At 46.9% G+C, this 12,848-nt stretch overlaps 1 protein-coding gene across 1 annotated transcript in view; it reads right to left on the bottom strand.

Moving 5' to 3' along the window:
- Positions 1-1,736, bottom strand: part of dcst1 (DC-STAMP domain containing 1) — a 109,266-nt gene extending 107,530 nt beyond the window's left edge. The window contains exon 1 of the mRNA XM_073059915.1: positions 1,685-1,736. The gene's annotated coding sequence lies outside the window, so the exon portion shown is untranslated. The remainder of the gene's footprint in view (positions 1-1,684) is intronic.
- Positions 1,737-12,848: the final 11,112 nt, after the last annotated feature.

Below are 12,848 nucleotides of genomic sequence, written 5' to 3' on the forward strand. Positions count from 1 at the left end.
ACACACTCCCGGGGTCAGATACAGAGTGAAACTCCCTCTACACCGTCCATCACACACTCCCGGGGTCAGACACGGAGTGAATCTCCCTCCACACTGTCCCATCACACACTCCTGGGGTCAGACACAGAGTGAAACTCCATCTACACAGTCCCATCACACACTCCCGGGGTCAGACACGGAGTGAATCTCCCTCCACACTGTCCCATCACACATTCCGGGGTCAGACACAGAGTGAAACTCCATCTACACAGTCCCATCACACACTCCGGGGTCAGACACAGAGTGAAACTCCATCTACACAGTCCCATCACACACTCCGGGGTCAGACACAGAGTGAAACTCCTCTACACCGTCCCATCACACACTCCCGGGGTCAGACACAGAGTGAAACTCCCTCTACACCGTCCCATCACACACTCCCGGGGTCAGACACAGAGTGAAACTCCCTCTACAACCGTCCCATCACACACTCCCGGGGTCAGACACAGACTGAATCTCCCTCTACACTGTCCATCACACACTCCCGGGGTCAGACACAGAGTGAAACTCCCTCTACACCGTCCCATCACACACTCCCGGGGTCAGACACAGAGGTGAAACTCCCTCTACACCGTCCCATCACACACTCCCGGGGTCAGACACAGAGTGAAACTCCCTCTACACCGTCCCATCACACACTCCCGGGGTCAGACACAGTGAAGCTCCCTCCACACCGTCCCATCACACACTCCCGGGGTCAGACACAGAGTGAAACTCCCTCCACACTGTCCCATCACACACTCCTGGGGTCAGACACAGAGTGAAGCTCCCTCCACACCGTCCCATCACACACTCCCGGGGTCAGACACAGAGTGAAACTCCCTCTACACCGTCCCATCACACACTCCCGGGGTCAGACACAGAGTGAAACTCCCTCTACACCGTCCCATCACACACTCCCGGGGTCAGACACAGAGTGAAGCTCCCTCTACACTGTCCCATCACACACTCCCGGGGTCAGACACAGAGTGAAACTCCCTCTACAGTGTCCCATCACACACTCCCCGGGCTCAGACACAGAGTGAAGCTCCCTCCACAGTGCCCCATCACACACTCCCGGGGTCAGACACAGAGTGAAACTCCTCTACTCCGTCCCATCACACACTCCCCGGGGTCAGACACAGAGTGAAACTCCCTCTACACCGTCCCATCACACACTCACAGGGTCAGACACAGAGTGAAGCTCCCTCCACACTGTCCCATCACACACTCCCGGGGTCAGACACAGAGTGAAGATCCTCTTACACCATCTCATCACACACTACCAGGAGAGGGAGAATTTTTGAATTAATCTTTATATTCATTTTACAGTAAATACAATCAATATACTCCGCATTCTACATTGATTCATTGTATAATCAACCCAACACATTCTCTCCCAATGCACTAACTTCATTCTCTCTTTTTCCTTACAGAACACACACGTGAAGTTAATTTAATTTATTTTTTATTTAGGGATACAGTAACAAGCCGCCCTTCCAGTCCAAGCCGCCCAATTACACCCATCTGACCAATTAACCTACAAACCAGTACTTATTTGAAACGTGGAGGATTCCAGAGCAGCTGGAGGAAACCCGTACAGTCCTGTTGGAGAACTTACAGAGCTTGAACCCTAGTCACTGGCACTGTAAAGCAATGCACTCACCGCTACGCAGCCATGGCTTCCCTATGTTTGAAAGGCCGTTACATTCAGTGTTTGGTTTCCAGTTATGGCAGGACACTGAAACTGCTCTTATTGATTCCATGAAATATATACAGGAAATATACAATCATTATTTAGAGATACAAAGCTGGACAGGCCATGCCAGCCCAACAAGTTCCACCACACAGCAACCTACGTTTTAAAACTAATCATTTCCGGTAAGACGGCAGCATGCTGAGACGCAGTGGCCTCTATGGGGCCAGTCAAAGGTATCTTTTGCAATTGCTGGACATGAAGAGTTACAGGTGCTGCGGGCCTACCTCATCAGCAAGTTGCTCGTTGCTGGAGAAACTGGAGGAGCTGAACTTGGTGCGGACCCTGATGCCGTTGGTGCGTGAAGGTGTGCAGACTAACGGAGAGTGAGCACAAGGCCATGTTGGATATTGTTAATGTGGAATGTTGCGAGTTCTACTCACTGGTTTATTGGCAAACAGCAGGGGAGCTGCGTGACATCGGCCACAGTAAAGACTAGGCCTCTAGCTGCAGGGTGGCCCAGGGAGAGGCGTCAGTAGCGGTGTGGTGTGGCACTCACGCTGGAGATGATGCTGCCCCCCCAGTGTCCGCTCGGCAGAAAAACAAGATGTATTGTGTTCGACTTGGACTATATATTTTTTGTGTGACTGCATTTTACTGCTATCTTATACGCACTTGCTAGCTTCATCGCTTTCTAAATTATATATGTTTACTATCTTAAATGTTACATAAATATAAATGTACTCTATGTGCCTTGTACTATGCATGACTGTTAGTACTGTGTTTTAAACCTTGGCACTGGAGGAAGGCTGTTTTGTTTGGCTGTATTCATGGATATTCATGTGTGGTTGAATGATAATTAAACTGGAATTTGAACTAATCGCAAGACAGGAAAGAGGAGTGGAGGGTTATGGGCTGAGTGCGGGTGGGTGGGACTAGGTGAGATTAAGAGTTCGGCACGGACTAGGAGGGCCGGAATGGCCTGCTTCCATGCTGTGATTGTTATATGGTTATATGGTTACAACTTACATTGACCAATTAACCTACAGCCGAGTGCGGGAGGAAACAGGTATCCAGAGGAAGCGCACACGGGGAGAACATACAAACTCATTACAGACAGCGGCAGGAATTGGGCTCCAAACTCTAGAACGGCCCATGCTGTAATAGCATCACGCTAAATGCCGCGCTGTAGTTCAATCAGGTCACCACAGAGCCTCAGTGCCACTCACATGACCACTTTGAACGGCTGCTCTAGGGGCTGTTACCTCGGACTCTGCCCTTCAGTGTCCAGCTGGAGAGGGACCCTACGTAGCAGTCCTTCTCCACAGTCTTTGCACTGGCTGCACCAAGATGCAACGCATCCCTCAGCACGTACTCCTGTACTCTGGAGTGTGCTAAGTCAGCTGTATTCTCTCCTAGTCATCTTGTAATTCAAGTTTTTAAAGTGGAGGTTAAAAGATAGGTTCTTGATTAGTAAGGGTGTCAAAGGTTATGGGGAGAAGACAGGAGAATGGGTTGAAAGGGATATAAATAAGCCACGGTCAAATGGCAGAGCAGACTCGATGGCCAAATGGCTTAACTCTGCTTCTATGTCTTATGAACCCACTCCTCCCAGTGCTTTCTATCTCTGCAGGACTCTGGGCTGATTGGAGAGGGATTTGGGGTTTGGAGTAAGGTTAAAACTAAATGGTTTCATACCGGGGGGGGTGTGTGAAGGCAGAATGTGGTGGGGTTGGGGTGAGGGGAGGGAAGTCCTTCGGATAAATCCCCTTCTGAGGAATGCCAGCTCAGATATAGTAGAGGGAGTTTAGGACCGGAGGGCACAGCCTTAAAATAGAAAGATGGCCTTTTAGAACAAGAGATGAGGAGGAATTTCTTCAGAGAGTAGTGAATCTGTGGAATTCATTGTCACAGACAGCTGTGGAGGTCAAGTCATTGGTATATTTAAAGTGGAGGCTGATAGATTCTTGAATATTAAAGGCATCAAGAGTTACAGGGAGGGGCAGGAGAATGGGGTTGAGAAGAGAGAATAGATCAGCCATGACTGAGTGGCAGAGGAGGCTTGATGGGCAGAATGGCCAGATATTCTGCTCCTATGTCTTACGTCTTAAATAAATAACTAGAAGACCAACAAATCTCAGGCAGACCAAAGTGGAATTTGAGCATCTTTCAACAGCACTCAATGGTTCAAGCCAATCCTAGACCTAGGTAACAGAGAGTATTCTGATATCAGAGAGGGTGTAGGAGCCAGAGAGGTTTACAAAAATAAGGAAAGTTGCAGGGGCTAGAGTGTGTAACAGAAAGAGGGAGGATTTAGGGGCCAGTGGGGGCTACAGAGACAGGGCAGATTATTGAGACTGAGGGGGAAGTGGTGTAGGGTCTGAAGGGTGTTATGAGGTCAGAGAAGGGTATAGAGATGGGTTACAGAGACAGGGAGGGGTGTAGAGGCCGGAGGGGTTATAGAGACTGGGAGGGGTGTAGGGCCGGAGGGGTTATAGAGACTGGGAGGGGTGTAGGGGCCGGAGGGGTTATAGAGACTGGGAGGGGTGTAGGGGCCGGAGGGGTTATAGAGACTGGGAGGGGTGTAAGGGCTGGCGGGGTTATAGAGTAGAGAAGGGAAGAGTACTGGAGGGAATTTGAACACAAGGAGTATCTTGGTGCTGTAAAGGATTTAGGTAGTGATAAAAGACTGGACTAAATTCACAGGCTGTGACAACATACTCGTATGTGGCTGCTTTGGTTTTCGAACTTTTTCTCCTTCAGCAGGTTCCTCCATCAATTCATTTCTTCCTTTCTCATCACTGCCTCTCCTCCTCCTGTGCGACTCTTTTCTTCTTCTCTCTCTACTACCCCTCCTCCCGCCATTCCCACCCTCTTCTCTACTTTCAATCCGTGTCTCATTCTCGCCTTCACCATTCCCTTCCTCCTCTCTGCTTTCCCTCCAGCTCTCACTCCTCCCTTCACTACTCCCTACCCTCCTCTCTGCTTTTCCTTCGTCTCTCACTCCTCCCTTTACCATTCTCTCCTTCCTCTCTGCTTTCCTCTGTCTCTTCCTTCCTCCTTCACCATTCCGTACCTCCTCTCTGTTCTCCCTCCTCCCTTTGCCTCTCCTCCCTCCTCTCTGCTCTCCCTCCTCCCTCCCTCCTCTCTCCTCTCCCTCCTCCCTCTGTTACTCCTTTCCCTCGCTCCCTCTTCCCTCGTGTCCTCTCTGTTTTTTACGTTCTCTGTGTGATGCCTCAGTTTCTTATCAGGCATCTTCCCTTTACTCTCCCCTGTTCATCCCTACTAGCTTCCTGCTTACTTCTCTTCTCATGATCTTCCTGCACAGACCTGCACTCAATCCTTGCTGTTCTATTTCCCCAAGAACTCTGGAAACAAAAGAAATTCTACACCCCATCATCTCCGTAGAACCTGCCCATTCTCCTATCAATGGTCCCTTGTGACCTAAATGATTGTGAGTTCCTTTGTAACTATGCCACTCAACAATAAAGCAATTCAACCACTGAAAACAATTCTTCTGTAGTCTCCAATCCTCCTGTCTTTCTCCACAGCTCTGCATATTTTAATTGTTTATTAATTCTCTCAGAAACTTAACTTAGTGGCCACTTGTACCCTGTTCACCAATAATGGGCAGAAACTCAATAAAAAAAAGGCATGTAGACAATGCAAAGAGGTTCTGTTGTTGTTCAGTACAAAACATCGAGAAAGAAATGTGAGCTAAGTGACTTTGACTATGGGACAATTGTTGGTGCCAGACAGGGTGGTTTGAGTAGCTCAGTAACTGCTGATCTCCTGGGAATTTCACTCACGACAGTCTCTATAGTCTACAGAGAATAGTGTGAGAAACAAGACTTCCAGTGAGCCTTGTTAATGAGAGAGGTCAGAGGAGAATGGCCAGACTGTTCAAGTTGACAGGAAGGCGACAGTAACTCATGTGTTACAACAGTGGAGTGCAGAAGAACATCTCATAACGCACAACACATTGAACTTCGAGTGGATGCTCTACGGCAGCAGATAACCAGAAACAGTACATGGTACAGGAGGTAACTAACACAGTGACCACTGAGTGTACTTACAATAACAATGCACATACCTATTCTTATCCTCCGCCATTACGTTCTACAATGAGTCAAACTGTAGCCAGGTAATTGATGACCCCCCCCCCCCCCCACCATTAGACTGTTTGAGGTAACTTTTTTTCTTTCTTACTTCTCTTCCAGTATTTATGTTCTGTAAATCTGTGCACTTGTAATGCTGCTGTGACACTGTAATTTCCTTTGAAATCAATAAAGTATCTATCTATCTATCCAGCCTCCATTCCCCTTACCTCAGACCAGTGTCAATTATCCTTCTGATCACTGACCTCCCAGTAAAAAGTTTGTGCTTATTTACTCTATTGAAAACCCTCAAGATTTTGAACACATCTAGTGAAATGTCTCTTATTCTCTTAGGTTGTCTCTCGGTGGAACAGAAGGGAGAAGGGTCTCGGCCCGAAACGTTGACTGCTCCTTTCAACGGATGCTGCCCGACCTGCTGAGTTCATCCAGCTTGTTTGTACGTGTTGATTTGACCACAGCATCTGCAGTGTACTTTGTGTTTACCTCATTTCTACAGATCTCCAAGATCTTTCTATTGACTTCAGACCCTACTGTTGGAGCAGGGAAGGATAGGGACTTGGATAGTTTTTAAATTATGCTGAATTTTAAAGAAGTCCAGAAGTTTAAAGATGCACACACAATGACTCAGGAACAGCTTTTTCCCCTCCATTAGCAGTTTTCTGAATGATCCAAAAGCCCATAAATATAAGAGTTTTTGCAGATGCTGAGTTCCTCCAGCACTTCTTTGTTCTACCTTTTTTGCACTATTTATTTATTTTATAATTTTATAGCAGTTTTATGTCTTTACACTGTACTGCTGCTGCGAACAATTGCAGTACAAGGCGTGACAATAAATCTCATTCCATGAGGATGAGCTTATTGGACGAGGCATTAAGTTCAGGAAGTCGTGTTGCAGCTTTTTAAACTGCATCTGGAGTATTGCATTTATTTCTGGTTGCCCCATTACGGGGAGGGGGGTAAAAGCTTAGGAGAGGGTGCAAAAGAGGTTCACCAGGATGCTGCCTCAATTAGAGGGCATGAGATATAAGGAGAGGTTGGACAAACTTGGGCTTGCTTTCACTTGAGTGGTGGAGGTTGTGGAGAGACTTGACATGAGTTTATAAGATTATGAGGAGCACAGACAGACAGCTAATACCATTTTCCCAGGACTGAAACTGTCTTAGTACTGGAGTATATTTAAAGTGAGAGTGGACAAGTCCAAAGGAGATGGTGGATCAAATATTTTTACAGAGAATAGCGGGTGCCAGGGGTGATGTTAGAGGCAAATATAATTCAGGAGAGGTGTTTAAAAGGCTCTTAGTTAAGTGCCAAATACTGTGAATGGAAGGATATGCACTTGTGTAGGGACTAGTTTTGTAGACTTTCAATTATTAGTTTAATTATTTCAACACAGCATTGTGGGCCAAAGAGCCTGTTTCTGTGCTGTACTGTTTTATGGTACTGAGTGATGGGCTATTTGAGAGGAGCTCAGTCAGTCATTATGCCTTCAAGTGCTGGGAACAAGAGCAACGTGAGTGTCAAACACTCCCAGATACCAGCACTGGGGTGACTGTCACATTGTGGAAGGGACAGCACTGAGAGAGGGGCAATGCCGATGGAGTACTGTACTGTATTTTTTCTTGAAACTGAAACAGAGGAGAGATTTAGCTCCAACCCCCCTCCACCATACACGGAGATATGTCTCATCAGAATTGGTGAGCACATTTAAATACCACCCTAACCCATTATCTCAGGCATTTTTATATCTGTTAAATTAACCTGCAAGTGAGGAAGTTAACACTATGACCTGAAACATTAACTGTTTCAGCGGCCTGGTAGCATAGCGGTTAGTGCAACTGCTTTACAGCACCAGCGATCACTAATCGGAGTTTGACTGTAAGGAGTTTGTACATTCTTCCTGTTTCCTCCCACATTTCAAAGACAAACTGTATGGTTAGGGTTAGCGAGTTGCTTTGTTGGTGTCAGAACTTGTAAACTGGCCCAGAATATCACAAACAATGACGCAAATGGTACACTTCACTGGATGTTTTCATGTACTCCTGACAAATAAGGATAATCTTTAAAATTTTCTCTGTTTATTTTCTCTGTTTCACTCTTCATAGATACAAGCATTCTGCAGGTTTCCAGCAGTTGGTTCCATACCAATTCTGATTTATTCCTCTTTTGCAATCATAGTAGTTTTGTCTTGTACTGCAACAAAGTTCATGACATAGTCATAGAAAAGTACAGCATAGAAACAGGCCATTCAGCCCATCTAGTCCATTTAAAATTGCCTGCTGACATTGGCCTGCACAGGGACCATATCCCTCCAGGAACCTATCCCATCTTCACTTAACGTTGAAATCAAGTTCGCATGCACCACTTGTGCTGGCAGCTCTCTCCACACTCTCACCACCCTCCTGTTCCCCTTAAACTTTTCACCTTAACCCATGACTTCTGGTTGTTGTCCTAACCAACCTCAGTGGAAAAAGCATTTAACCTATCCATTCCCCTCATAATTTTGTACACCTCCATCAAATCTCAGTCTTCTCAATGATCACATATGATTCTGATGTTAAAAGTTCATACCTTCTGATCCAGGCAGCATCCCGGTGAACCTCTCTCGTACCCTCTCCAAAGCCTCCACATCCTTCCTGCAATGGGACAACCAGAAATGCTTGCAATTCGCCAAGCGATGTCTAACAAGTTTTATACGTAGCACAGAAATATTAGTCTGACTTGAAGTGTCACATTTAACCTATTTGGTTTCAAGCCATCAGAGATAGTCCCCTGTGATGAGGGTTTCACAGGCTGAGCCAGAGTTTAATTGCCCAACTGTAGTTATCCCTGCAAAGGTGGTGGTGAGCTGTCTTCTTGAACCACCACAGTCCTTGAGTTGTGGGTGTGCCCACAGTGCTGTTGGGGAGGGAGTTCCATGATCTTGACCCAGTAACTATGAAAGAATGACAACTGTAGTTCCTTTGCCATGGGCAGCATTTGAGTAAAGCTTCTCTGCATTCTTACACTTTAATGGCATCTTTCCTAAAACAAGGCAAACAAAACTGTTTACAGTGCTCCAAGTGCAGCCAAATGACCTTGTGTTCCGAATACTCTAATGCACAAATTAGTAATGGGAAAATAATAGCAAAAGCCCACGAATGAAATTCAGGATTCAAAGTTCAAGATGAATTTATTATCAAGGTACATATATGTCACCATACACCACTGAGGTTCATTTTCTTGCAGGCATTCACAGTAGAAACACAAAACAATCAATGAAAAAACTGCACATGACAAAGACTGACAAACAACCAAAAGACTACAAATTATAATAATAATAAATAGGCAACAAATATCGACAACAAGTTGTAGCGTCCTTGAAAGTGAGTTCATAGATCGTGGTATCAGTTCAATGAAGTTATCTCCTCTGATTCAAGAGCCTTATGGTTGAGGGGTAAGAACTGTTTCTGAACCTGCAGGTGAAAGGCTTGAGGCTCCTGTTAATGATGATGATGGCTGGTTCTTCAGGAGCGATGTTTTCTCCCGCCTGTTTATAGTTAGGATTGGTGCACGAGGACCAGTTCTACTGTTTGGGTTGGGAGACATTCCACAATGGCACAGCCAGCAGCGATAACCGTAAGGCTGTAGGTTGAGTATCGGAGTTTTCCTTCTCCTAGGAAAACTGCTTGGCAAGGCTAACGAGTCCATCTGCCCAGGTTTGGAATTGGAGTTGTCTTTTCCCTAATCTAGCTGCCAGCCAAGGCTGATGAGCCCAGCTTGCCTGCCCAGTTATACTGCTGGACACTCTGTTGCACATTGATATAGCAAATTCAGTAGAACACGGATGCCACGTGAAGGCATTGCTATGGGCACAGTAGTGTAGGGGAGGCCAATATGCAAGCCAAACAGTGTCCTTCGGTGATCACTACACCTGGAAGGGAGAGGTTATGGAAAATGCTTCGCCTTCCTTAAGTGATGTCCAGCCCAGGGCTCACCCCACTGAGGCTCCTTCTTAATGGCAGCAGTGAGAAAGGTCTGGGTGATGGATGCTGTTTTCCTGAGATAACGCTCCTTGCAGATTTCTCAGTGGTGGGAGGGCTTTCCCATGATGGACTGGGCTTGGAGATGAGACTGCAGATGGTGAAATATTGTAATGATGTTCCAGCTTTTTGTGTGTGCCTCTATAGTTACACCACCTAGAGGCTTCACAGGATGACCCAGTGTGTTGCATGTTGCTGCAAAGGAAATTTAGAACTTCTCAGAACCCCTGTTGTCATGCCAACCAGAAACTTTTGGGTGATAACACTACCAAGCCATCACGACAGACAATTGACCAAGAGGTTATCAGCCAATTACTTTACACACTGGAATTCTGTAACAGCTCTACCAGTTCTGGAACACCTACTGGCTTCAAACACAATTGAACAAATAACAGAGCAGCGCACAAACAGCCATACTATTCAAATAGAGCCAAACATCAAAAAAAGGTAGGAAAAACCTTTTATTTTCCAACACAGCAGGAGAGTGAGTTCAGTAAAACCAGACTTTCTCCAAAGATCAAAGTTCAACCCCAACTTGACAGCTGTCAACTAGACTGCTGTATGAACATCTGGAAGGAACAGCATTTTGGTCTGCTCCAGGCCAATCTGCATGTCTGGATGCAAAGAACAAACTGCTGGAGGACCTCAGTGAGTCAAGCAGCATCTGGGGAGATAGTGGGGGGCGGGGGGTGATCAATGTTTTCGGCCATTAGCACGAACCCTCAACCAACCACCTGCCTCCAAAGATGCTGCCTGACCCACCAGTGGTTTGCGTTTTGTTCTGAGTGTTACTCATTAGGTTACTCCGGAGCACCTTCACCACAGATTGCAGAGGTTCAAGGCAGTTCACGCTGACCTGCTCAAGGACAGGTGGTTTTGTTAGCAGCAACCAAAATTATGTAATTTGATTTGTTCAAAAGCCTTGAATAGTGTTTTATTCATTAATTTTGAGCTAAACAGCTCTTGAGAAGATGGAGGACTGCCATCTTGAACTCCTGCAGTCCATGTTGGGGAAGGTGCATTCACAGTGCTATCAGGGAGAGATCCTGGGATTCAGATCCAGCAAAGGGTGAAGGACACTGGTGGATTTCCCAGTCGGGTTGGCAGATGGAAATGACTCCCCTTGGCGGGAGGAGAGGAGCCCGGCTGAGTAACCATGGTGTTTTGTAGACAGTGCACACTGTACCTCTGTGGTGGAGGGAGGGAATGTTCGGTGATAGGGTTGGGGGTGGATGGGAGGATGCTGATTGAGCTGGTTGCTCTGTCCCAGGTGGTGCTGAGACTCCTGAGAGCTTGGAGCCACTCTCACCCCAGGAAATTGGGGAGTGTCCCACTACACTCCTAACCTGTGACTTGAGATGGAGGATGGGAAGAGGTGATGTGGCAGACGTTGATTACATGGACTAACTACACCCAGAGTGTTGGAGAGTGTGCCATCACACGCGCTGACCGATGGGGGGGTGGTTAATGTCCCATCACACCCCTGACCAGGGCCTTGTAGCCGGGTATGGGGGATGTTAATGTCCCGTCACACTCCTGACTGATGCCTGTAGGCCAGGGGGAGAAGTAATGTGGTGGATGTTGAGTACATGGATGGAGGAGAGACGTTGGGGTGTCAAAAGCAAGTCAGAAGCACAGGATCCACAGCCTCTAACCCACTGTTGTAGTCTCAGGGTTTGGGGTCAGTGATGATCCCCAGGATGTTGACACGGGTGGGGAGACGGGGATGTGTTGTTTTCCCCTCCCCAGGGATCATGGCCGGGAACTGAGCCTTGGCTCTGAAGAGACGATGGGGGAGTGACCATCCTGAGAGGGCAGAGCACTGGTGACCCTCTCCCCCGACTGGGGATGCGTATTGGACTGTATCAGGAAGGGAATGGTGAGGTGTGCATGCGTCACTACCGGGGGGGGGGGGGGGGGGGGGATCATGATGGCACATCTGAATCGAGACTCGGCAGCAGAAATTCTCAGGGAAATGCGTGGCAGAAGTGTGGAAATGTTCAGGGAACATTTGCATGGTGTTCTGCATAGGAATCTTTCATTGAGGCAGGGAAAGGATGTAGGGTTAAAGAACCATGTGTGCAAGGATGTAGAAAATCTAGTTAAGAAGAAAAGGTTACAAAAGGTTCAAGAAACTAGGTACTGTTGGAGCTCTAGACAATTACAGGGGTGCCGGGAAGGAGCTTCAGAATGAAATTAGGAGAGCTGGACCTTGGCGAGCAGGATTAAGGAAAACCCCAAGGCATTCTACAAGTACGTGAAGAGCAAGAGGATGAGCCGTGTGAGAATAGGACCCAATCAGGAATGAAGTGGAAACATGTGCCTGGAACTGGAGGAGGTAGCGGAGGAACTTAATGAATACTTTGCTTCAGTATTCACCAGTGAAAAGGACTTTGGCAACTGTGGGCTGACTTACAGCGGACTGAAACACCTGATGTATAGACATTAGAAAGAGGATGTGCTGGAGCTTTTGAAAGTCATCGAGTTGGATAAGTCAACGGGACCGGATGAGATGTACCCGATATACAGTAGGAGCGAGGGAGGAGATTGCTGAGCTTCTGCAATGATCTTTGCTTCATCAATGGGGACGGGAAAAGTACCAGACGATTGGAGGTTTGCAAACATTGTTCCTTTGTTCAGGAAAAGGAGTAAGATAACCAGGAAATTATAGACCAGTGAGTCATATTTCAGTGGTGGGCATGTTAGCGAAAATCCTGAGAGGCAGGATTTATGAGCATTCAGAGACATAATCTGATTAGGGATAATCAGCAATAGCTTCATCAAGGGCAGGTCATGCCTTACGAGCCTGATTGAATCTTTGAAGATCTAACAAAACACATTGATGAAGATAGGGCAGTGATGTAGTGTACATGGATTTCAGCAAGGCATTCGATGAGGTTTCCCATGCTAGGCTTCTTCAGAAGTAAGGAGGCATGGGATCCAAGGGGACATTGCTTTGTGGATCCAAAACTGGCTTGCCCACAGAAGGCAAAGGGT

Source organism: Hemitrygon akajei, chromosome 11, assembly GCF_048418815.1.
Source record: "Hemitrygon akajei chromosome 11, sHemAka1.3, whole genome shotgun sequence".
Lineage (NCBI taxonomy): Eukaryota > Metazoa > Chordata > Chondrichthyes > Myliobatiformes > Dasyatidae > Hemitrygon > Hemitrygon akajei.